At 39.7% G+C, this 25146-nt stretch overlaps 1 protein-coding gene across 4 annotated transcripts in view; it reads right to left on the bottom strand.

Moving 5' to 3' along the window:
- EFR3B (EFR3 homolog B) overlaps positions 1-25146 on the bottom strand; it is a 128263-nt gene that overhangs the window by 74849 nt on the left and 28268 nt on the right. Inside the window, exon 1 of one of the 4 annotated variants that reach the window (XM_072633882.1) lies at positions 8046-9310. The exons of the other annotated variants lie outside the window; for them this stretch is intronic. The gene's annotated coding sequence lies outside the window, so the exon portion shown is untranslated. Of the gene's footprint in view, positions 1-8045; positions 9311-25146 lie in introns of those variants that run through there. 4 annotated transcript variants of the gene reach the window in all.

The raw sequence follows: 25146 nt of genomic DNA, 5'->3' as shown, positions 1-25146 counted from the left end.
TCATAGTTGTGCTGAAAATGCCATGCCTGCTCCAGCCTCTCAAATCCAGACCCTCAGAACCTTTCCCTATACTTTGGAGACAGCATCTTCCTTTTACACAAATTCCTTAGGGTATGAGCCAGTTTCTCACACAAATGGTTTTGATGTTGTGACTTACCTAATGACTCATAGATCCTCTGCCTCTAGAGTCAGAGTTCTTTCTATACTATAACACACTACTCTTAAAGAATTGTCTGGGGCACTAAGAGGTTAAATGCCTTGTCTATTGCCATATCACCAAGACAGGATGTGAACTCAGATTTACTGACTCCAAAGCTATCTCTCATGAAGAATGTAGGCTAATAGATTTAGACTTAGAAAGGACTTTAGTGGTCATCTTTTCCAACTCTCTTAGGTTACAGATAAGTAAACTGAGGCACAGAGCTCTTAAATAACTTGTACAACATCATACAGGTAAACAGAAGAAAGAAGGATTTGAACTCAGGTCTCTTTCCAATGCATGATTTTACTGAACTTCCTGTCCTGAAAAATGCATTTAGTATAGTACACTTAGAAGTTTAAATCTGTTACCTGAAAACTCTCACCTTTAGTTACTTGCACTGTCAAATAAGTAAATTGGCAGCATTCATTTACTCATCCTACAAACACAGAAACTCATGCCCATCTCAGTGCAACTGGAGGTCTCCCAGCCTTGATGTCTGGGAAATAGATGTTGTAAACAAACAATTCTAATTTGGTGCAATAAAGAACTGCAGCTGGCACAGTGGGTTCAAATTTCACCTGTTGATCTCAGGCAAGTTCGTTGCTCCATCTGGGCTCAGTTTCCTCCTCTACAAAATGAAGGGATTAGACTAGATGACCTCTCAGGTTCCTTTTGGAATTAAATCTATGAACTAGTTTTTTACCTCATCCCCCCATTTAATTTTAATCTCTAGACATAATTTATTGAGTTGCCTCTTTAAGTGTTTTGTTAAGTGATCTGTCCAAGACCATGTGGTCAGTATATTTTAGAGACAGGGCTCGAATGCTGGTTTTCTTGATGAGGATAGTTCAGTAGCCTATCCACTAAACTTGCTGTCCCAAGATAGGTGTTCCTTGGTAACAAAAGCAACAGCTGACCTGTGTCATTCACCTGTGTCCTTCTTCTCCTGCTGAGGTAGAAGTATATTCACCACCCCCCTCCTCCCCACTCAGACACTGGCCTTGTCCATCTGCCTCATCCACTCCCATATTCAGCTCCATGAGGTGTCCAGGGCAATAGTGTCAAACTCAAAGAGAAATGGATCTTTGTGCGCTACATACTGACTTAGAAAACCACAAATTAACATTATCTGTGTTGCATTGTATTGTATTGTGTTTTTATTTTATTACACTTGACTTGTTCAGTTGTTTCTCCAGTTGAGTCTGATTCTTTGTGACCCAATTTGGGGTTTTCTTGGCAAAGATGCCAGAGAGGTTTGCCATTTCCTTCTGCAGCTCATTTTACAGACGAGGAAACTGAGGCAAACAGGGTTAAGTGACTTGCCCAGGGTCACACAGATAATAAGCATATGAGGCTGGATTTAAACTCATGAAAATAATAAGTCTTCCTTAATTCAAGCCCAGAGCTCTATCCACTGTACCACCTAACTGCCCTTCATTTTGTTACACATTTCCTAATTTTGCTATAATGTGGTTCAGATAGCACTCCAGAATTTTGCTAGCACTTGCCACCTGGAGTTTGATACCTCTGTGCTAGAGAATCTCTTTCCCCTTAGGCTATACCCCAAGGGAGCTTCCCCCATCTCCTCCCTCCACCCTTCAGCAGGGGGAGTTTTTTCCCAGCATGGCTCTGCATAGTTTATTCCCAGTCACCTCCAGTATTTGTACTTCTTAAACTTGTACACCTCAACTTCCAGAAGAAATCCAACATAGTACCATAGTGTTGGCAAAACCCAAGGACATTGAATACTGGAGGAAGAACTTACTCTCTGACAAAAACTGCTGGGAAAACCGGACAGTTTCCTCTTCCAAAAGTTGGAAGACTAAAGCAATCCAAAAAATCATATTTAGAATATCTCACACAATAAATCACAGTAAGTTCCAAGTAGATACATCAATGAGATCTAAAAGGTCACATCATGAATAAATTAGAGAAGAGGAAATAACCATTCACAACTATGGATAGAGGGAAAGTTGACCAAATAAGGGAGAAACTCAAAACTGATAAACAGACAATTTAATTACAGACAATTTAAATGTTTTTAGACAAACAAAATCAATGCAGCTAAAATCAGAAGAGAAAGAGTTAATTGGGAAAAAAATCTTTGCAGCAAATTTACCTGATGAAGGTCCAATAATCAAGCAATTGATTCAAATATATAACAAGAGCCCTTCCCCAATAGCTAAATGGTCAAAGGATAGGCACAGAAAATTTTCTAGAGAAGATACGAAAGCAATCAACAACCAAATGAGAAAATGAACTAAATCACTAAAACAAAGGGGTAGAAGTTGAAGATACAAAGTAAAAGAAGTTCTAGGTTCTACCTCACACCATTATTATTGGTTCAATTTTATTCAGAAGCATTAACTAAGGAATATATAAAGCTTTGGGAACTGGAAGACAAAAAGCACAAGTTCCTGACCTCAGGGAGCTTACATTCTGCTGACAATAACGTGATGTTTACATAGTGGTCTAAAGGCGGCAAAGCACTTCATATACATTACCTTACTAGAGCTTCAGGACAACTCTCTAAGAAGATACTAGATTTTATTATTCCTATCTCATGGATAAAGAAACAGCCTCAGGCACGTTAGGTAACTTGCCAATAGTTACTGGGTAGTCAGTATCTGAGTTAGAATTTGCCCCCAGATCATACCTCCAGCTCTAGTGATCTTATCCACTATACCACACAGATGGTTTATGTTTGTCCTCTTTCTAGCCCAACTCTCACCTTCTATAGAGAGTGGAGGGAGGTGACCATCTCTCCACCTGGTACTTTCCTTAATCACTGGTACATATCTATTTTGATTTGGCACCAAAGCAGTATGATTTGACTAGCTACCAGACAGTTTGACCCGAATAATGGTGAAGCTACATGCCATATTGCAAATTCCCAGTAGAGTAACAGAGCCCATAGAGCAGTAAACTGACCTGTCTCAGACCCCTGAAGCTCCAGTAACACTGAAAAGTGCATTTGAAAGTCTGAAAGTTATGAAACCCTGGTCTGGAGGGCTCTTGGATACAACAGTTCTGGCATCATATAATACCTGGAGCCTCTAGACTTCTTTCCATGTGGTTGTATGTCTGGGAAGAGCTAGCACAACCCACAGGCCACTGTATCTGGCCCACCTTCACTTCCTGAGCAATGCATTTTATCTACTCAGTCACTGACTCTTGCATTTATTCATCATAAATAAAGCACCTACATGTGCCAGAGATGTCAAATAATTTGCCCAAGGTTACATAGATCATAAATTATTATTTTTGTTTTTAGACTTGAAAGGGGACTTATAGGTTATCTAGCCCAATTTCACCAAAATTGTGTTATAGAAGAGGAAACTGGGGCCAGGAGGTATAGGATGACTTGTCCAAGGTCACCCAAATTCTAAATTGTGTTTTGTTTTGTTTTATTCTCTAAAAGTTGGCCAAATTTTTCACTGTAGAGTTGAAGTAGGAGGCAGGGGGAAAGGAGCGCACAAGAAAAATGAAAAGACTTGCCCAAGGTCACACAGATAGTAAGTAGTAGAAGAGTAACTTCCACCAAGGTCTTCTCATTCCAAATCCAGTGCTCTTTCTCTTTCTGCCACAATACACTGCTTTGGGTTCTTATACTAACAGGACCCCTGTTTAAATTTCTGATTTCACAAGCTATTCTGTTCACCATAAAAGTTAGTGGAGAAAGGACAAAGTCCTTTTATAAATATAGGTTTCAAAAGAAAATGCAAATGTAGGCTAATTGGCATTAATTCTTAGTATTTTGAGAGCTTTCATACTGAGGGGGAGCTTCAAAGAAAAATGAATGGATAATTGACATCATGGTCATCTAGGTAACTATATCCTAACTAGGAAATAATCACTAGAGTTTCAGGCTTTCTTATCCAAGGTGGAAGAAAACCCTGAAGTTTTCTCCATATTTTTGGTCTGACTTAGTAGAGGAGAGAAAATGGCTAAAGAGATATTTTGGAAGCCTGCACAGAGTATATAAAGCCATCTGTTGCTGAATAGATTTCCTGGCTAGGTAATCAGAGAGAGCAGCAGTAGGTCATGAGGCAAATATGTAGAAAAAAGAAGTCTTCTACGTGACAAGGCAAATATTTAGAAAAATTCTGACATTAAGCCAAACTAATTCTGTTTAGTCCAAAGCACTACTGAATTTTCATGTGCCTCAGAAGGCTTCTGATAATACCAAAAAGAAAAAAAGAAAAAAGATTCAAAGTGAATTGTTAGCAGGGAATGGCTTATCCTGGAAATTTAGCCCAATTGTAAAATGAATCAATCAGAGACTGAACAGAGTTGATAATAGTAAAAGAAGGTAATCTGTGCTTAAGTATTATTTATTTTCAAATCCCCTTTCAAATAACATTTGTCTTAATGCTAATATGCAAAAAATAAGTGCTTAATATGTGCTACTATTTTAATAAAATTATGTTTATTACATATTTGACTTTTGTCGCAACTAACAGAATTGCAGCCCCAGTGACTTCAGATGGAAAAACTATACCTTCAAAGCGATGGATATCCCTAACAGATTTAAAGAAACTTCAGTGAAGGCAAATGTCCTTGAGGGTTCACGACAGCATTAGGAACAACTTTAATTATAGATTTTAATAAGTCTAAAGGGAGAGCATATGATGAAATTTAAGTTTCCCCAATATTAACTCATCTGAGTAGGAAAAAGCCAAGCTAGTGGGAATAAGCCTGGGAGAGGATCTTTGCCACTCATATTTTTTAAGAGGGGGAACAGGGAAGGACACCACAGGCTCTAAGAGTCACAGCTAGGATTTAGAACTTAGGACTAACTACATCTAGACCTGTTTCCTCATCTGTAAAACTGGGAAGGAGAAGTACTAAAAATAATAGCTAACATTTACATATGGATTTAAAGTTTTCAAAGTGCTTTGTTCATGGGGCAGCTAGGTAGCACAGTGGATAGAGTGCCAGGCCTAGAGTCAGGAAGACTCATCTTTCTGAGTTCAAATCTGGCCTCAGACACTGGCTGTGTGACCCTGGGCAAGTCACTTAATCCTGTTTGCTTCAGTTTCCTCATCTGTAAAAACAACTAGAGAAGGATATAGCAAACCACTCTAGAGGTTTGCCAAGTGGTTTGCCACTCTAGTATCTTTGCCAAGAAAACCTCAAATGGGGTCAAAAAGAGTCAGACACAATTGAAAATGACTGAACAGCAACATCAAAGTGTTTTTCATACATTATCTCACTTAATCTTCATAACAATTCTGAAAGGTAGGGGCTAGTATTATAGATGAGGAAACTGGGACTGTGAGAGGTTGAATGATTTGTCCAGCAAATGTCTGAAGCAGTATTCAAACTCAGGTACTCCTGACACTAAGTCCCCTCTCTATCCACTATGGCACGTAACTACCTAGTTTCTTCTAGCTCTAAAATTCTATGAGGTTATACAATGGAAAAAACAAGTAGCAGATTGCTTTCAATGTTGGTAAATTCAAGACAATCATTTAGGGAACAATCTTCAGGTATCAGGTCATCATATGTCCTCTTAGAGTTGAAAGGTATCTCAGAATTAATTTTTACCAGTAAGTTACCCTTCACCAATAAGGCAAGATCTCTGCCTGTAATATCCCTGACAAATAGTCCCTATACCAATGACAGCTAGTTCCTACTAGTGAGTTGGAGTCTCTTCTACAGCTAGATGGTGCAGTGTATATAGAGCAGTGGACCTGGAGTCAGGAAGATCTGAGTTCAAATCCAGCCTCAGACACTTACTAGCCATGTGATCCTGGGCAAGTCATTTAATCTGTCTGCCTCATTTCCACCAACTGTAAAATGGACATAATAACAGCACCTCCCTCTCAGGGCTGTTGTGAGAATCAAATGAGGTGATATTTATAAAGCACTGAGCACAGGGCCTTGCACATAGCAGGTGTTTAATAAATGCTTATTTTCTTTCTTCATTCTTTCCTGAAATGTCAACTGAATTTACAGTATGGACACAATTCTGGAATTTAACAGATCAAAAATTAATGATTCCTTCTCCTAAGCAAGCACTTCCCCATCACCATCAATGGCATTTGCACCTCACTAGCTACAACATATGCCCCGATGAACTTCCTCTGTTGAAGTTAAATCCTATGAATCTCGATCCAATTTCTCTCTTCCTCCTCCAGGACTGCCAAAGAAAACTATAAAAACCAAATCGATTTTACCTATTTCAAATTTATAGTAGGAACATAGGATTCGGAACTTTTAAAGACTAAAGATCATCTATAAACTAACCTGTTCATTTTACAGTTCAGGAAACTGACATACAGAAAAATAACTGAATTGTTCAAACAGGCAGTAGTGCAAAACAAGCCTTTGAATTCGGGGCCTGATTCTAAATCCAGGGCTCTTTTCTACAATCTATCCTCAGCTGGGCTCTCACTGATTTTCACCAACTTTTACTCCACCCTTATTGGCTCCCTATCTCATTCCCCGCTGTGGTATGAGTAATATATTAATGCCCAATCCCCATGAAATTAGACTAGTTCTTCTATCTTTGAGGAGACTAAAGACCCTTGCTATTGACATCACTTCCTGGTCATCAAAAAGAACCCAAAAGAGCTCCAGAGGTGCTCTGATAGTTGGTTGGCAGATCATGGTGGGCAACTGAGAGGCAGGAGTGCTTATTACAGATGAATTAACTCATAGTATCCTCACTGTATATCCTAGTTGAATATCCTCTTACTATGGCTAAGTAAAATCTTTTTTAAAAATTATTTTAGTAAAATCTTTTGTTAAGTGTTAAATCACCTATGAATCTCATTTTGTTCCAATACTGAACACAAACTGTCAGGGGAATGGCTAACCTAGAACACCTAGAGTGACTGTTTCAAAATCTTTCTTCTCTCTTTTCCCTCCCAATGTCACCTGCAACTCCAGTGCAATAGATGATCTAGCCTTCTACTTCTCTGAGAACCCTGAGATCATTTGAAGTAAATTCCTTCAGTGTCCTCTCCTTAATTCCTCAAAATTTCTTAGCATCATCTTCCATCTCCTTTCTTCCTCTCAGGGCACAGAAGATGAGGTCTGTCATTATCCCTTCCTAAAGCAAATCCTACCTGCACCCATAATCCTAATCCCTTCTATATCTTTCAGAATCCTGACCCATCAGCCATTCTCCCTCTCTAATGCATCCTCATTTTCTCCCTCTCTGCTGTTTCCTTCCACTTTGACTACAAATATACTCAGGTCTCCCCAATTCTAAAACAACCACCACAATTTCTTTGGACCCATCAGTTATCTCATCTCTCTCTTTACTACCAAACATCTTGGGGAAAAACATTTAATACCCAATGCCCCCATTTTATCTTATCTTACTACACAATGGAAACTATTTTCTCAAAGGTCACCAATGTTCTTCTAGTTACCAAATCCAATGAACTTTTAAAGTCCTCTTTCTCAACATCTCTGAAGATTTTGACATTTAACTACATCCTCACCCTCCATAATCTCTTGTACTTTGGGCTGCAGAGTTATCACAGGCTCAGTTCTCTTGTTCTGGGCTGGGGAAAATCTGCAGCCTCAAGGCCACATGTGGCCCTCTAGGTCTTCAAGTGCAGCCCTTTAACTGAATCCAAACTTCACAGAACAAATTCCCTTAATAGAAGGATTTGTTCTGTAGAACTTAGACTCAGTCAAAAGGCCACACCCAAGGACCTAGAAGGCCACATGTGGGCTTGAGGCAGCAAGTTCCCCATCCCTAAAAGAGTTTAACTACTCCCTATCTGCCTTCTTTGGCAACTTATTGCCCTCCTCTTGGATCAAGAGAACCAAGATAAACATTACAGGATATTAAGGAGTAAGTCAGAGGTCAATCAGAACTTACAGAATTTCCAGAATCCTGGGAGTGGAGTGGGAACAGTGCAAGGTCACAGAGCAAAGAGTTAAGTTAGAACAGGAACCAGAAATCATAAAAAAACAAACAAACAAAAAAAACAAAAAAAAAACCCTCAAGATCAAGGCAGGAGACAGTAGCCAGAAATCATCTTGATTTACAGATCAAGTTACAGATCAAGTCTAGGTGAGCAATAGGGGTTGCAAAAGAACAGACCATATCCCAGGGACAAGATGTTCTTGAAATAAGGCATTGCCTGCCTCAGATAGGAAACCTTTTATATGCTTTCTGCTGTAGCAAGAATTAAGGACTTTCTAGAGTGTGGTCAGAACCAAGCCTGAAGACTCAAAGGGTGCCATAATATAAAACTATTTTAGTTTGGGTGACACTAACCCAGCTCCTCCCATCAAATTCTGTTCCACCACTTTACTCTTATTAGAGAATTCATATGAGGTAATATTCAGCTATCTTGTATTTTCTAACATATTGCCTGTTAATGTCAAACCAATGAATCTATGTATGTTTTCACTTCCCAAGTAAATAATATGTTCTTTGAAGAAGGAGAGATGAATCTTATTTTCCTCTGGATTCCCACAGTGCCCAGTACATTGCCTCACTCCCTGAAGGCTTTGAATTAAAGTTTGAATAACTAAGTGCATTATCTTTGCCTTTGATCAGTGGGAGATTATAGAGAAGTCACTTCCTCTCTCTAGCCTTTCATTTTCTCATTAGTGATAAATATCATTATCATTCTCATCATTCCTTAAGAAAAATGTTTTTTTTGTAAGGAATTCAAAATGCTTTGTTTTCTGATCTTTGCAATACCTTTCCCCTAAATCATTGGGACTAGGGTTTAAACTAGCCCTCTTCCAAAAAATCAATTCATTTCTTTAAAATCTGTAATAACATTTCATTCACTTCTACTCATGCTAGCCTTCTATTAAAATGAATTGGAGAAAAATCAAACAAAGGACTGTCAGGAAGGAACAAAGAGAAGATGGCCTCTATTACAGCTATAATAATCCTACTGCAGAAATCTCCAACATAATTTCCTTTTGGAAATTATTATGATCCTTTGAGCAGAATGGAAACAAATTTCATTCAAAGAATCCCCCAGATTCTAGGTGTTCTCCCTTAATCCCAAATTATCATGTGTATGTATATGTGTGTATATATGTGTGTATGTATATATGTGTGTGTATGTCATACATAATTATAGATGTAACACGCAATGACATCTATTCTAGCTATATTAATGTGATCTATATTAAATTGCTATATTAATATATAGCATGTACATTATATATAATACACATATCTAAATATAATACCTATACGTGCATTATACGCACAGACACACACATATCTTTGACTCAATTGTAAGCTTCTTGAGGGCAGAGACTATTTCATTGTTTTGTCTTTGTATCACCACCATTTAGTACAGTGCTTAGCACAGAGACCAAACTTACTTGACTACATCATTGAATTCAAAACCCAGCTACAATATATCCATTCATTCATTCAACAAATGTTTATAGAGGATATGCTGTATCTTCTACTAAGGGCCTTTTTGGTGCTCCCTCGTGGTGTGGAGATGACCCAGGGTTCAAGGCACTCCATCTCCAGCCTCAGAGCATTTTTACGGGCTGTGCCCCATGCCTGGAAGGCTCTCCCTCCTTGTCTCCACCTCCTGGCTTCCCTGGCTTCCTTCAAGTCCCAGGTAAAATCTCACCTTCTACAGGAAGCCTTTCCCAATCCCCCTCAATCCTTCCCTTATAGATTATCTCCAGTTTATCCTGTAGACAGTTTGTTTCTCCATAGTAGTTTACATGTTTTCTTCCTCAGTAGACGGTGAGGTGCTTGAGAACAGGAAATATGTTACCTTTCTTTGTATCTGCAGTACTTAATACAGTGCCTGGCACATAATAGGTGTTTAATACATGTTTACTGACTAGAAGGCTATGCCAGCCTAACAGAAGCCCTGGAAAAGTCCAACACTACTAAGTTTCATGTATAGACTTGATGACAGGACTCCATGGTCTTTATCTGAAAACCAGCATTGGCAATTTTAGTTCGGAAAAGCTCACTAGAATGGCCACAGGGTAAGAAATTTGGATGGATGAAGGGAGTGCCCATACTAAAGAAATCAAAGATTCATGAAGAATTAAAGTATCTAGGCTAGGTTAGCACTGTTGTGAATGATTTGGGGAATGGTTCCTGCCTTCAAAGGGCTTACTATTTAATCAGACACACAAGACATACAGTTTGTTGTTGTTCAGTTGTTATAGGTATGCCTGATTCTTCATGACCACAGTTGTGGGGTTTTCTTAGCAAAGACACTGGTGTTGTTTGCTATTTCCTTCTCCAGCTTATTTTACAGATGAGAAAACTAAGGCAAATAAGGTTAAGTGACTTGCTCAGGGTCACACAGCTAGACCTCCTGAAGATGAATCCTCCTGATTCCAAGCCCAGTACTCTATCCACTGCATCACCTAGGTGCTCCATACATGTAGTTATAGAAATTCAATCCAGAATACCATATCTACCTGAGACAGTATGTGATTAGGGAGAAAAAAAACCTATAGGATTTAAAGGGTAGGAGAGATCACTTGGGGTTGGATTGGTCAGGGAAGAGACCAGTGTGAGCTATCCAAACAGTGATTTGGAGCCAGATCCTCTTACTTCAAATCTAGAAACACTATCCACTGCCCTTTCTACCTTTCCAGTCTTCTTACACCTTACTCTCTTCCATGTACTTTACAATTCAGTCACTTTGGTCACCTTACTATTCCTTCTGCAAGACACTCCATCTCTAGAATTCTCTGTCTCCTTGTCTCCACCTGCTGGCTCCCTTCAGGTCTCAGCTAAAATCCCACCTGCAAGCAGCCTTTCCCTCTCCCCTTAAAGATGATGCCTTCCCTTTGAGATTATCTCCAATTTAAGGTTGGGCTTAAGATCAGGCCTCCTGCAGAGAGCCATATCTAAACCACATTTACAGGGAGGTACAAATACAGAGGGCAGCACGATTTGTGAAGACTCTACCCCCTTATTGGAATTTTCCAGATCACCACAAGATCTAGGGACATGGTGAGAGTGTGAGCAGAGATCGAAGAGGAAGAAGATTACCAGAAAGAAGGCAGAATGTGTGTTTCCTGCTGGTTCTAGACTTAAAAGGGGATTAAGTATCAGCACAGTCCTCCCTAGGGAGAAGGGGGCTTTGCTTAAATCTACAGGCAAACTGTTAGCTGCAATTAACCTCTATCCCTGGCCTTTCTAAGTTTTCTTTATTCTCAATATATTTCACCTCCTTTCCTACAAACCTCAATTAATCTGCTCACTGCCTTCATTAAGAAAGCGGATTAAGGAGGGAAAAAATGAGGAAAAATCCAATTTGACCAAACATCACCAGCTCAGTTCTTTAAATGTGAAATTCAGGTCTCTGCTCACACAGAACGTCACTGTTCTTAGCAAATAACAGACAAAAATGCCCTATCTTTCCATAGTCCCTCTCCTAGGACCACAGATGTCAGGAAATGAGAAACTAGATAGAGTGTCCTGGGAATTTATCAAAATTATTTAATGAGAGAGAGAGAGAGAGAGAGAGAGAGAGAGAGAGTTGGAAGCAGAGAGAGGAAAAGGAGAAAGGCAGAGATGAGGAGAGGGGGAGAGAAAGACAGGGACAGAAAAAGAGGGTGAGAGAAAAGCAGAGATAAAGAAAGAGACCGATGATAAGGGAAATAGGAGGGGGAAAGACATGGGGTGAAAAAGAATCAGGAAGACAGACAAAGGTGATGGAGAGAAACAAAAACAGAGCTAGATAAAGGAGACACAGAGGAGATAGGAAAGGGGGAGAAAGGCAGGCAGATAAGAGAGACAGAAAGAGAGAAGATGAAAAAAGAGACAAAGATGGAGAGGAGAAAGGAGAAAGAGAGAGACAGGTGGGAACAGAAAGAGGAAGTAATGGAGGGAGGGACAAAGGAGATGGAGAGAGAAAGAAACAAGGTGACAGAGAAACAGGGAGGAAAGAGAGAAGAGAAAGGGATCTTTTCATTTCATTTTACATAGAGCTAGGAAGAAATGTAAAAGAGATGATCTCTGGGGTCCCTTCCAACTCTTTGAATCAGAATGCTAAATCTAGACAGAACCCAGGTGCCTGCTCACTGGATGTCGGGAATTCAGCAGTTAATGAGCACTTAACTATGAAACAACTGAGGAAACAAAAGGTCAAGCCACACAGGGCTGGGTTCAAACCATACAATAAAATTTTCTCCCAATTCCTACAAGTTTTCTCACAAGAAAGAATTTGGACTAGACCCACAATTGAATAGAAAGAGAACTGAGCTAGCTCTAGAACTGAGTCACAAAATGGAGTCAGTCTGATTCACTCAATTCCCACAATTACCCACTTGCGCTCCTAATCCCCTCAATCCCCGCATGTGTCAGGTGGTAGATATGGCAAAGGAGTTGTGAGTTCAATGGAGTTGTGAGTGAACCCTTGGTATTCCCCCCAGCCCTGCAAACCACAGTCCATCCCTTCCTTCTCATCCTTTGCAACTTTTCTTCATGTCATAGGATGGTAGAGCTAAAGTTGGGATGGGTCTCAAAGACTCCACAATCTAACTCCTTCATTTTATAGAGAAGGAAACCGAGGCCCAGGGAGGTAAGTGACTTGACCAATGTCACACCGACAGTAAACATCTGAGGTGAAATTTTAATTCAGATCCTCTAACTCCAGAGTCTGTCCATTTTGCTGCTGCTACCTCTCTCTCTACAACCTTATACACTGGAGGTAGGGGGTGAGGGGTGGCTTCCTTCCTTTAGGTCTTTACATTCAGTGGGTATCTGTGCAGCATTCTAGTTGTCTATATGTTATCCTTGACTATCAGTTTCCAGGGCAGGTAAGTGGCTCAGTGGATAGAGTTGCCAGGCCTAGAGTCAGAAAGACTCATCTTCCTGAGTTCAAATCCCACCTCAGATACTTACTAGTTGTGTGACCCTAAGCAAGCACTTAACTCTGTTTGCCTCCGTTTCCTCATCTGTAAAATGAGCTATAGAAGGAAATGGCAAACCACTTCAGTATCTTTGCCAAGAAAATCCCAAATGGGGTCACAGAAAGTCACACATGACTGAAATGACTCAAGTGATCTTACTAATGTCGGTACTTCTTCCATTGCTACAGCTTGCAACCCATCTATGACCCATCATCTTCTGTGACTCTTTTCTGTGATCCCCAATAAATCTTCTCCATGGGAGACACTCAACATATTGACTCTTCTAAATCTTTTGACACTCTATGGATACCAGTGGACCATCCAAGTTGTTTACTGGTCATCACTCATTCTCACCATGTGTCTAGGCCACCATCTTTCTGGACCTCCATCTTCCTGATCATATATTTTAAGCCACTCCTCTAGCATGATTCATCATTAGGAACATGCTGCGGCCTACTCATCTGCACTTTGCTTTTCTCTGTTGCCTTTTGGGTGACCCGCAAGTTCAATTCTTCAGAGACTGGCATACACACAACAGCTCTGAAAACACCGTTGTTTTTAAAAGTGGGTCATTGTTTCAGAGAGAAGCTTGGAGGTCACTAAAAACAATAAGAAATTTCTCAAAGGCAATGTAGCCTGCCAATATGCTGTTGTATTTTAGGCCGGGCTCATAGTCCAGGAAGGAATATGTAAAAAGACATTTATTAAGCACTTAGTGTATGTAAAACACTGTAATGAGCACTGGAAATACAAATGGAAAGGGCAAGACACTTCTTACTCTCAAGGAGCTCATATTTTAATAAGAAAGGCAAAACATATAAGAGACTTCAGCTGTAAGTCAGATGGAAAGGTCTAGTAGTCCTTAGGGCATAACAGTCAAGTGGACAGTAATGTTTCTTCTTTAATATTATTTCCACTAGAAAAAAACATGCCCTCTTTTGCTGTTGAAGCAGTTGACAATGCCAAGAACTTTGGTGGTAAGAACATTTTCCCCCTGGTCTTCATTAGGATCCCAGATCTATATACTGAGGGACTAGCTCTGGGTGATCCATCCAAAGATGTACAACAAGCATTCTTCATCCATTTAGTTGAAAGAAGATTTTCCCAGTTTTTCTCTCCCTTTCCCCAAATCCTAGTGCGTTCCCTCTGAAATTACCATCCATTTGCTTTGTATATATCTTGCAAATACATAGTTCTTTATAAATTATCTTCCTTATTAGAATGCTTTCCATTAGAATGGAGGGCAGAGACGATATTTTTGCCTTTTTTTGTATCCCCAGCTCTTAGTACAGTGCCCAGCACATACTAAATGCTTCATCAACATTTGTTGACTAACAATTCTGTAAGTACATAATAACAACTATATAAACTGCGGGTTATCATCTTAGAGTTTCCTAGGGCATTGAAAGGTTAAGTGACTCATACAGAGTCATTCAGTCAGACTATCTGAGAGGTTGAACTGGAATTCAGGTTTTTCTCACTCTGAAATCCATTTTCAATCATCCACAAGAGAGGTGTCAAACATGACATCCAGACCGCAATACTCCAGAATGCCCCAGAACCAGATTAAAATGTAACTGAGAGATATTTAATAAAACAAATTAAAATACAATAAAACACAGATAATATTTATGCAGCCTGCAGGGACGCTTACGTATGGCTTAATGGTCCCCATTTCTATTTGAGTCAGACACCCCTGGTCTACCTCAAACTAACATTTTCCGAGTTGTTTACAACATTGCTGTTTCTATGTAACTTTCTCCTGTTTCTGCTCACTTCACTTTGCATCAAAATATTCAAGTCTTCCTAGGTTTCTCTGAAATCATTCTCTTCATCTTTTCTTACAGTACAACTGTATTCTATCACATACATATACCATAACTTCTTCAACCATTTCCCAATTGAGAGATACACTCTCAGTTTCCAATTCTTTGCCACCACAAAAAGAGCTGCTATGAATATTTTTGTACTTATAGGTCCTTTTCCTTTTTTTGATCTTGTTGGGGAAATAGTCCTAGAGGCAATATTTCTAGGTCAAAGTTGTATGCACAGTTTGATAGCCTTTTGGGCATAGTTCCAAATTGCTTTCCAGAAGGATTGGACAGCTCCAACAGTGCATTAGTATACTGTTTTCCCATTTTCTCTCCAGCATTTTCCTTTTATTTTTTTGTCATCCTAGTCAATCTGATAGGTGTGAAGTGGCATCTCAGAGTGGTTTAACTTTGCATTTCTCTAATTATTCACAATTTAGTGCATTTTTTTTCATATGGCTAATGATAGCTTGGGTTCCCTTAATTGGCTTTTTAAAATTTATTTTCATTTCCAAATTCTCTCCCTCTCTCTACCTCCTCTCCTACTCATTAAGAAGGCAAGAAATATAATACCCATTATACATCTGAAGTTATGCAAAATGTATTTCTACATTAGCCATGTTGTAGGGAGAAAAAGGTAAGAAAAAATTAAAAAGTGAAAAAGAATATGCTTCAATTTGCACTCAAGAGCTCATCAGTCCTCTCACTAATGGTATATAGCATTTTTCATCCTGAGGTCTTCGGAATTGTCAATCCCCTGAGTTATTGTTATGGTTGTTTTTTATTATTTTTATTTTCAGTGATTCTGGGAAGATGACAGAATAGGTCAGAAAACTTTCAGCTCTCCAAATTTCCTCCATAAAAAAAGCAGAACATTGATGCAGAGTTACAGAAATAAATATGGGATAAAGCAGTTGTCCTAAGACAATTTGAGAAGACCCTGGGAAAGACCTGACCTCTAGGGGCAGAGATTTGGCCTGAGTAAAGTGCAAACACCTCCAGTCTGACTCTTGGGAATCGATATACAACAAGCCCTGGTAGTAGCTGGATGGAGAGGCAGCCTCAGCCTTAGAAACATTCATCTCAAAGACAGTATGGGAGTCTGACAGCTGGGTTGGAAAAGATCGAAGAACTTTCCATTGTTAAGGGACACCAAGCATAGCTGTGCTGACCAGGCAAGTCAGGAGTGTGTCTTTGGCGAGAAGGAGCTAGCACACACCTGGTGATTGCAGTAGCAAGGGGCAGGAACCCTGCTGGCCGTGGGCACTTACAGGAGAACAGTCCCTGATTTCAGTTCCAGAGTCAAGAGCACAGCTGTAATTTGCAGGTTAGACAATTGCCACCAAGCATCACCCCTTGCCTTCTCTACATTTCAGATCCTTTAATATGGCAGATGTTCTCCTCTAATTAGGCATTTTTTTCTCCTCTGGTTCATTGTTTTTTACTCCCACTACATGCCCAAAACTTCATTAGTTGCTGCAGGTGAGGAAAAGATAACTAAAACATAGTTCCTGCCTTCTAGGAGCTTACATGGCTAAGGAAATGATAAATACTAATTATTGTAGGTGTAGAATTCCAAATGATGACATAGACAATAAACCCCATAGGAGTTCAGAAATGGGACAATCACCACTTGCTGAATCAATTAGGGAAGGCTCCATGGAGGAGATGAGCTCTGAGCTGGGCCTTGAAGGAATAGGATTTAGTTAGGTCTGGCACCTTGCTCACAGTAGATATTCAATAAACGTTTGTTGATCGTTTCTACACGTGGAGACAATGGTGAGGAGAAAAGGCAAAGCTATGAATGGTGTGTTCTGGGGGCAGTGAATAGAATTCTAGAATCTTAGAACTGGGAGAATCCTCAGAGAGTATCCAGTCCACCCTCTCTACTAATGCAGGAATGTCCTCTAAAACATCTCTGATGTAGGATTATTAGGACAAATCAATATCCTCAGAGTAAAGGATTTTTTCACATGTGACAATCCAGCTTCCCTCTATACCTTGTATTGGCTGTCCTGTGTGACTGGAATGCACTCTCTCCTCCTTGACTCTTAGATTCTCTAACTTCCTCCAAAACTCAGCTCATTCTCCAACTTCTACATGAAACTTTTCCTTATCCCACCCGTTGGAATGCCCTTCTTCCTAAAATTAACTTGCATTTATTATGTATATTTGATATATGCAGATATTGTCTCTCTCAACAGAATATAAGCTCCCAAAAGACAGGAACTGTTTCATTTTTGTCTTTTGTGTCTCCAGTGCCTTGCACTGTGCCTGGAACAATATTAGGCTCTTAATAAATGCTTATGAATTGATTGATTGCCATACAGGATGGTAAGCCCAATAATAAACATTAGAATAAACATTCTAATCAGGCAAGTCTACTGAAATCACCAGAAAAGTTATCTTATCTCTCATTTTTTAAGTTTATATTTTTAAAGTAAAATATAATTATTAAAATTTAAATATTAAAGTTAGTTGAGCATTAATTTCTAACTGATGAATGCAAATATCCTTTATGATTGGTCAATAAATGTTTGCTTAAAAAAAATACTCATCCTTAATGGAATATGGTGTTTGGGCCTGGGTTCTGATCCTATTACAATCATCACACCTGCATAACTGAATTTTTCAGACCAGCTTACAGCACCACAAATGCTCCCATAGATCTGCTATCTCCCCAAGTTTATATGTTCCCCCAGTGGAACAAATCACAAACCATCTGGGTCTGCCTATCCTGTGCAATTCTTGTCTATGTCCTCCTATAAGTTCCCATAAGGGTCCCTGAAACCCTCAGGAAGTGAATTTGGCTTCTTTTGCATATATAAGCTCTACAATCTTTTATTAAGCACCTCTTCTCTTAAGTGTATTCTCACTCTCAATAAGGATACACACATATGCTTCTCAAAGAAACTATTGTCAGACTAGGGAATGCCCAGTCGTCTAAAAAAGAATTAGGAAATTCCTTCCACCCAAAAAGGAAGACCTAATTCTTGGGATTTGGAGTTAGAAAGGTCTTTTATATGTGATTTTATAGATGAGGAAAAGAAGTAAAGAAACCAACTCAAGGTCAAGTGAGTATAACTGTATGGCAGCAGGTAAATTCTAGGGAGATCCCTGAGCCATATAGGGCTTAAAGTGACTTACCCAAGGTAACACAGCTAGTAAGTGTCGGAGGTGGGTTTGAATCTACATCTTCCTGACTACCTTTCCTAATCCAGCACTGTCTACCATGACAGACACCTTCTACTACAATGAGAATACAAGTTTAGAACTTAGGAATCATGCAAGGCATAGTCTATCTACTGCCTACTTGGACCACACAGATTCTCTCCTCTCTCCTTTTAATTTCAACTCTCTTTTCTGCCTCTCCAAAAATCTTAGGCTTATCGGTATCAAGTAGACTAGAATCCATAAAACTTCAGTTCTTTGTTTAGATCTTTTTGTCTAAAAAATATACATTTTTAAACTATTCCCTTAAATAGGAAGGTGACATGGTATAGTAGCAAGATTGAGAATTTGGAGTCAGGACAGAAATCTGAGATCTAAGGTCTGCCTTTTCTATCTACATGACCTAAAGTAAGTCATTTTACCTTTCTAAGCTTCTTTGCTTAATTGTAAAAATGGGAAAAATACTTGTTCTAATGAACATCAAGCTGTAGATTAAAATGTGATCTATTATTACAGCTGTGATAGCACTGGTTGGAGAAACCCAAACAGAAACAAAGGCCCTGAGAGTTCCTGGTTGTTGGTTTGTTGTTTTTTTTTTTTCAGATGCTTCATTTATTTAACTCAACTCAAGAAACCTCAGCTAATGAAAGGTCTCTGTGTCTGCCATGTTCAAGCTGCTATTAGTGCCTCTGTGTTCTCAGAGCCTATCGACGCTTGCTGGATAAGAGCCCAGCTTCAGGCTCCCTGCATGGGGGAGTGAAAATAGGGATTAGGGCAAGAAATGGAGCTGCCAACTTCTCAGGACAAAGAAAAGGTTCACTGGGAGCATAGCAGACGTGAGGCTCAGCACTCAATTTCTGCTCTACTTTTTGGCTCTGAAGTCTCTTACATAACCACATAACAAGGTTCTGACTCAACTTAGCTAGTACTCTGTTGCTATCAGCCCCTGCCTCCCTGACCCTTTTCTTCAGAATGTGCTCCCTGCCCAGAGGATAGAGGGGGAACCTTGCAAGCAGGAATCCTAAAGTAAAAAGCTGGCTCTTCGGTGGTTGTCACTGGCTGCAAATCCTCATGGCGTTCCCTCATTTCATTCATTCATCCTCTCCTATAGGAGACCTTTCCTGATCCTTACCTCCCAACCGCTGGTGCTTCCCCATCCCAATCGCCTTGTACTTAACTCATTATCTATTTTGCACATTCTGTAAGAACGTTAGCTCTCCTGCGTGAATGTCAAAGGCAAGGATATTTCATTTTTGTCTTTGCCATCTGGCACAGAGCCTGGCACATAGCAAGCACATCATGGATGCTACCTAACTGATTAAAAGCACTACAGCTGTAGAGGAAAGGATGCTGGGCATGGCATCAGGAGTTCTGGGCTGAAATCTAAGCTTGGACTGCAGGTACCTGTGTGACCTTGGGTAGGCCACTTAACTTACCTTTGGGCCTCAGTTTTCTTATTTATAAAAATGAGGGATCACTAAGGTCACTTCTTGCTAAAACTCTATGATCTGTGAATATTTACTGAGCACCTACCATAAATTAGGCAGCTACATGGAATAATAGATACAGGACTTGAGTTCAAATTCAGCCTCAGACACTTACTAGCTGTGTAATTCTGGGCAAGTCATTTAACTCTGTTTGCCTCAATTTCCTCATCTGTAAAATGAGCTATGAAGAAAATGATAAAGCACTCCAATATCTCTGCCAAGAAAACCCCATATGGGTCACAAAGAGTCGGATACCACAGAAATTACTCAACAACTATCAATTGATCCATCAAGGGGCATTTATTAAGCATCTACTTAGTGCCTAACAACACGCTAAGTGCAGCATGGAAGGCAGAGTGAGGTGGCATAAGTCTGGCTAGGTTTGCAGAAAGGGGAGGTCATTACAAAGGGCAGGTCACTTTAGGCAAAGAATGTGATGTATTCCTGAGAAACGTGTAAATCTATTTTTTCCTTTTATAAGTCAAACTACACTTAAATGCAAAATGGAAGCTCATTTTTTAAAAGAACCCTGGTGATAGACACTAAGCCTCCTTTGGCTATCATCCCCAAATTTCCTTCCCTTGTACTGTGAAAGAAAAAATATGTAAAGAAATCTATTTTTCTATCCTGGGTTCTTTAAATGAGTACACCTATATCAGATGGCTTATAATTTTGTGATATCCTCTTAGAGTAACGCATAAGAAAAGGTCTATTTTAATATACTCTTGGGGTTTGGGTTTTCACATTTATTTTAGAGAGACAATTTTCTATTAAGATTAGTTAACTCTTGTAAATGAAATACCATTCTGAGCCTACTGACTGATAAATGCATTTATTCAATATACATTAAGTGCTTGGGTGCTTAATGGAGGAGGCAGAATTTGAGCAGGGTCTTGAAGAATAAGGGAGGATTTTGAGAGGTAGAAATGATACAGAGAGTGTTTTAGGAAGGTGAGTAGCATGAGCAAAGTCTGGAAGCAAGAATCTGCAAACAGGAGGGTGGATCTGCCAGTCTCTCTGTTTCTAATAAGTTGTATAATCAAATTTTGTTTTTGAATCACAATGTTATATATAACCTTGCCCCGAGAACTGAATCTTCTCTTGTAACAAAGAAAAACTAAGTCAGCTTGATAGAAGGGAAATATTTGGAGTCAAGAGAACGTGATTTCACTTCCTGGTTCTTCCATTTAATACTCATATAACCTTGGGAAAGCTGTTTACCTCTCTGCGTCCTGGCTTCCTCATCTATAAAAAGAAGGGGTTGGATTCAGTGACCATTAAGTCTCTTCAATTCTAAAAATTTTTTTCAACCAGACCTGTGATTTCACTGATATAGGAAGCATCTCCTGAGAAACCCTCTCCCAAAGTAGGTTGGCCTTGGCTTTGTTACCTGGGGCAGGTACTGAGAGGTGGTTAACTGACTTACTTTGGGTTGCTAAGACAGGATGTGCCAGAAGAGGTAGCCCATTGGACAAAATGGCTCTTTCCACTCCACCCAATGACCACTCATCAAATTCAACGCTCACAATAGCCCTAGGCTGAACACATATTCTAAGTTCTGTTTTTCAAGATTAAATTTTTTTTAAATGAGGCACAGAGAGAATGGAATTACATAGATTAAGTGACTAATAGATAGTGACAGTACTGGGACTGGAACCCAAGTCTCCAGGCAACCGGACCTTGACAAGGATGATATGCCAAGTCATCACACCATGTTGACTTAGCCTTGGGCAGTTGTTGAACTTCTCCAGGTAAATTTGTTTGCCAGCTGCCATAGCCCAGGCCCCTAATGGAATCAAAACACTCAGAAGATCGATGAAAATAATACAAAGGGCGGGTGCTACTGCTCCCCAGAACTTTGCTTGTATTTGAGCAGCAAAGATCACATCTGCTATACTGAAATGTGGCTTGGCATATCAATGCAAGGAGTGCGTAGAGGTTGGCCCTCTCTATCCTGACTCAAAGCCCTGAGACCAGGGCCAGGATCTTGCTGGCAACTGAGAGCAGAGGAGGTGTCAACACAGTTGCCCTGGGGAGCTTTTTTCATCCTTATCCTGGAGGAGTTTGGTTGTTGTGGTGCATCTAAAATTCAAATGCCCTTTCCTTCTCCACTTACTCCCTATGTTAGAAAGCCTACCACTTCATCAAACACCCATGATGTCATACCTATGGGAACCCATCCTATGGGCAACCTCTTTTCCCAGAGAGGTGACCAACTATAATTCATGATGTTAGGGAGTTGTCTGAAGCTCAGAAGTTGCATCAGAGGTGGGATTTGAATGCAAATCTTCCTGTCTCCAGCACTCTATCTATTATACCCCCCAGATTCTTCTATTGAGGAAAGACCCAGGCAAACATCTCCCTTCTCTGATCAGATCTCAGCAGGTTTCCACCTGCTCTTCAAGCTTCATGGTTCCTACCAACTGATCAATTAATAAACATTTACTAAGCACCTACTATATGCCAGATTGTACTAAGCACTGGTAGTAGTGGTGCCACTACCTCTAGCCAGCCTCAACCATGTTTCACTTTACACCCCTGCCATCTTCCTACCTGCCACTCTAATGGACCAGAGCCTTCTGTGGATCTTATCTGGTTTTGGTTCTATACTGCTTAACACTTCTATCAATGACTTTGATGAAAGCAAATTTATCAGGTCTGCAGATGACACTGAACTGGGAGGGATAGCCAACACAGTGGGTGAAAGAGTCAGGATCAAAAGGATTTTCACAGATTAGAACATGGACCAAATTGAATAAAATGACTTTTCAGAGAACAGATAAAGTCCTTAACCTGGAGTTAAAGAAATTAGTTTTAGAAGTACAAGATGTGAAACATTTGCCTAGATAACAATTTATGTAGGGGAGAAAAAGCTGGGGATCCTCAGTAAACAACAAATTCAATGAGAGTCTACAGTGTAGTAAGATAACCAAAGATGTTAAAGTAATAGATGTTCCATTATTATCCAGAATCAGGGAGGTGATAGTCTCACTTTTCTGCTCTGGCCTAACCACATCTGGAGAATTATATTCAGTTGTAAGTACCGTACTTTATGACACTGAAAAAACAGAGAACAGTTAGGAATGGGGAACAAGGAAACTTGGGGATGACCAGTTAGTTTAAGGAGCTGGGAGATGCTTAGCCTAGAAAAGAAAAGGCTTAGAGGAGCAAAGCAGCTATCTTCAAGGATTCATTGATGAGTCATCCCATTGAAGAGAGATTTGTCTCATTCTATTTGGGTCTAGAAGTAAGAAGTAGAAAATGTAAATGGAAATTGCAAAGAGACAACTTTAGGCTCAGGGTCAGGGGAAAAAATAAAACAATATGAAACAAAAACTTTCTAACAATTAGGACTCTGCCTTGAAAGTTGCCTTGAAAGCTGATGGGTTTCCCTTCACTTGAAGTCTTCAGGCAAAGGCTGTGTGATCCCATGTTGGAAATGCTATGGAGAGGGTTACTCTTTACCTCTGAGGTTCATTTCAACTTTGAGATTCTGCAGTGTCAATATCCATGTACAAGCTTCTAGATCAGAGCTTCTTAACCATATAATGGTCTATGTATCCTAACCTTATCGTGGGTTATGTAACCCTTTGGCATCAGTCTGGTGAAGAAGTCTATGGACCCCTTCTCAGAATAAAAAATGCACAAAATAAAATACATAGCATTCCAAAGAAAACCAATCATATTGAATTATGGAATCTAAACATAAAACAAAATTTAATGTAAAGAGTAGTTAGGTGGCAAAATGGATAGAGCACTGGCCCTGGAGTTAGGAGGACCGAGTTCAAATGCAGCCTTAAACACTTACTAGCTGTGTGACCTTGGGCAAGTCACAACTTTGATTGCAAAAAAAAACCAACCAAAAAAAACTTAATTTAAAAAACAAGTTCACAGACTCCAAGGTAAGAACCCTGCAGCATCAAAGGATCATAGGCTTATAGGATTCAGAACTGGAAGGGATGTTAGAGAATAACTATACCAAGCCCATTCATTTCACACAAAGAAACTGAGGCTAAGTGACTCATCCTAAGTCACACAAGTAAGTAGGGAGCTAACATTCAAAAGCATATCTTCTAGAACTCCAATGCTGAATCCTCCATACGCACACAGTAACTCACAATTAGTAAGAATCTCCTTGATTTCAGAATTAGTCTCTACAACAACACCAATTATCATGGGAGTCATTAAAAAAAGAGAGTTTTTCAGACCAGAGCTCCAGTAATGTTAGCTTATTTCTAGCATTACTATCCAAAGCACTTTGTAAATATTATTGCATTTCCTCCATTAGTATTTACTCTGCAGACAAAAAAGCTGGGACATGGAGAGCAAGAGCTGGCTGAATACAAGCAAGGTCAAGAAAAAAATCTGGGTTTCTGGGCTTTGGGGTTCTCTCTGTGCCCCATGATTGGACAGTAGTGAAAGCAGTGGCAGGGCTCAAGACACCAGGATGCTCATGTTCAAGGTGCTTTGCAAACCTTAAAATTCTATGTAAGTTTCAGAGGTTATTATTACTCAGGCTCCTGGGCTTTGACAGACCTTACGAAAAGACCATGCATGCTGCTATTTATTGAAAGGTAGAGCCACGGACAAGTTATAGTTGCAATATGACTACACACACACATGCATGCATGCGCATGCACACACGAGAGGCAGTATGTCATAATGCATAGAGAGCCACCGTTAGAGTCAGAACGACCTGGGTTCCAATAATGCGTTTAACATACTGTGATTCTGAGTAAGTCCTTACCCTCTCAATGCTACTGTTCAACTCTCAAGACTATAAACTGCAGAGAAAGTGCTAACATGCATTAGTAGCTATGTGGAGCAGCGGATAGAGTACTTGGAAAACTTGGGTTCAAGTTTGGCCTCAGACACTTCCTAGCTGTATGACTCTGGGCAAGTCACTTAATCCTGTTTGCCTGTGTTTCCTCATCTGTCAAATGAGCTGGAGAAGGAAATGGCAAACTGCTCTAGTATCTTTGGCAAGAAAACTCATGAAAAGTCAACCACAACTGAATAAAAACAAGAGGGAGCGTCCTATAGTTCCCTATACCAATGAAATCACAGATCTGGTCCAAAATATTCTTACTCTCTCATTCTCTCTGTCTTACACACACACACACACACACACACACACACACACACACACACAATCAGTAGAAAGTAAACTCTTTGAGGGGGAAAGGACTGCTTCATTTTGCATCTTTCTACCTTTTGTATCCTTTTGTCTCTCCTAGAAGCTAATCCAGTCAGGCTTGAGAAATAAACAGGCAAGCACTGATTGGTAGTGATAATCATTTAATATAAATTTTGGACTTTAATAAAGGCCAAAGCTTGAATTAAAAAGAGTCTGGGCCTAATAGCCTCTTTGTTCTCTGAAACAAACTCAGAGAATGCCTTTTGGTACATCAACATAGCAAATGGGGATGATAGAATTCCTTATGAGACCTTTAACCTGGGACATTTTACATATCTTAATATTTTGTGGACGTATACTATGTTATAGCATGTTAGAGCATGTTAATGGTAAAGAAAACACAAACATTTTGGGTCATAATTTCAATGGAAAGTTTGTCAAACTCTGTTATCTTATTGTATTTTCAATCTATGCAATTAAGAAATTCCTTTCTAA

Source organism: Notamacropus eugenii, chromosome 1 (assembly GCF_028372415.1).
Source record: "Notamacropus eugenii isolate mMacEug1 chromosome 1, mMacEug1.pri_v2, whole genome shotgun sequence".
In the NCBI taxonomy this organism is placed as follows: domain Eukaryota; kingdom Metazoa; phylum Chordata; class Mammalia; order Diprotodontia; family Macropodidae; genus Notamacropus; species Notamacropus eugenii.
Note: the sequence above shows the minus strand (reverse complement) of the source record. Positions and strands in the feature narration are given on the sequence as shown.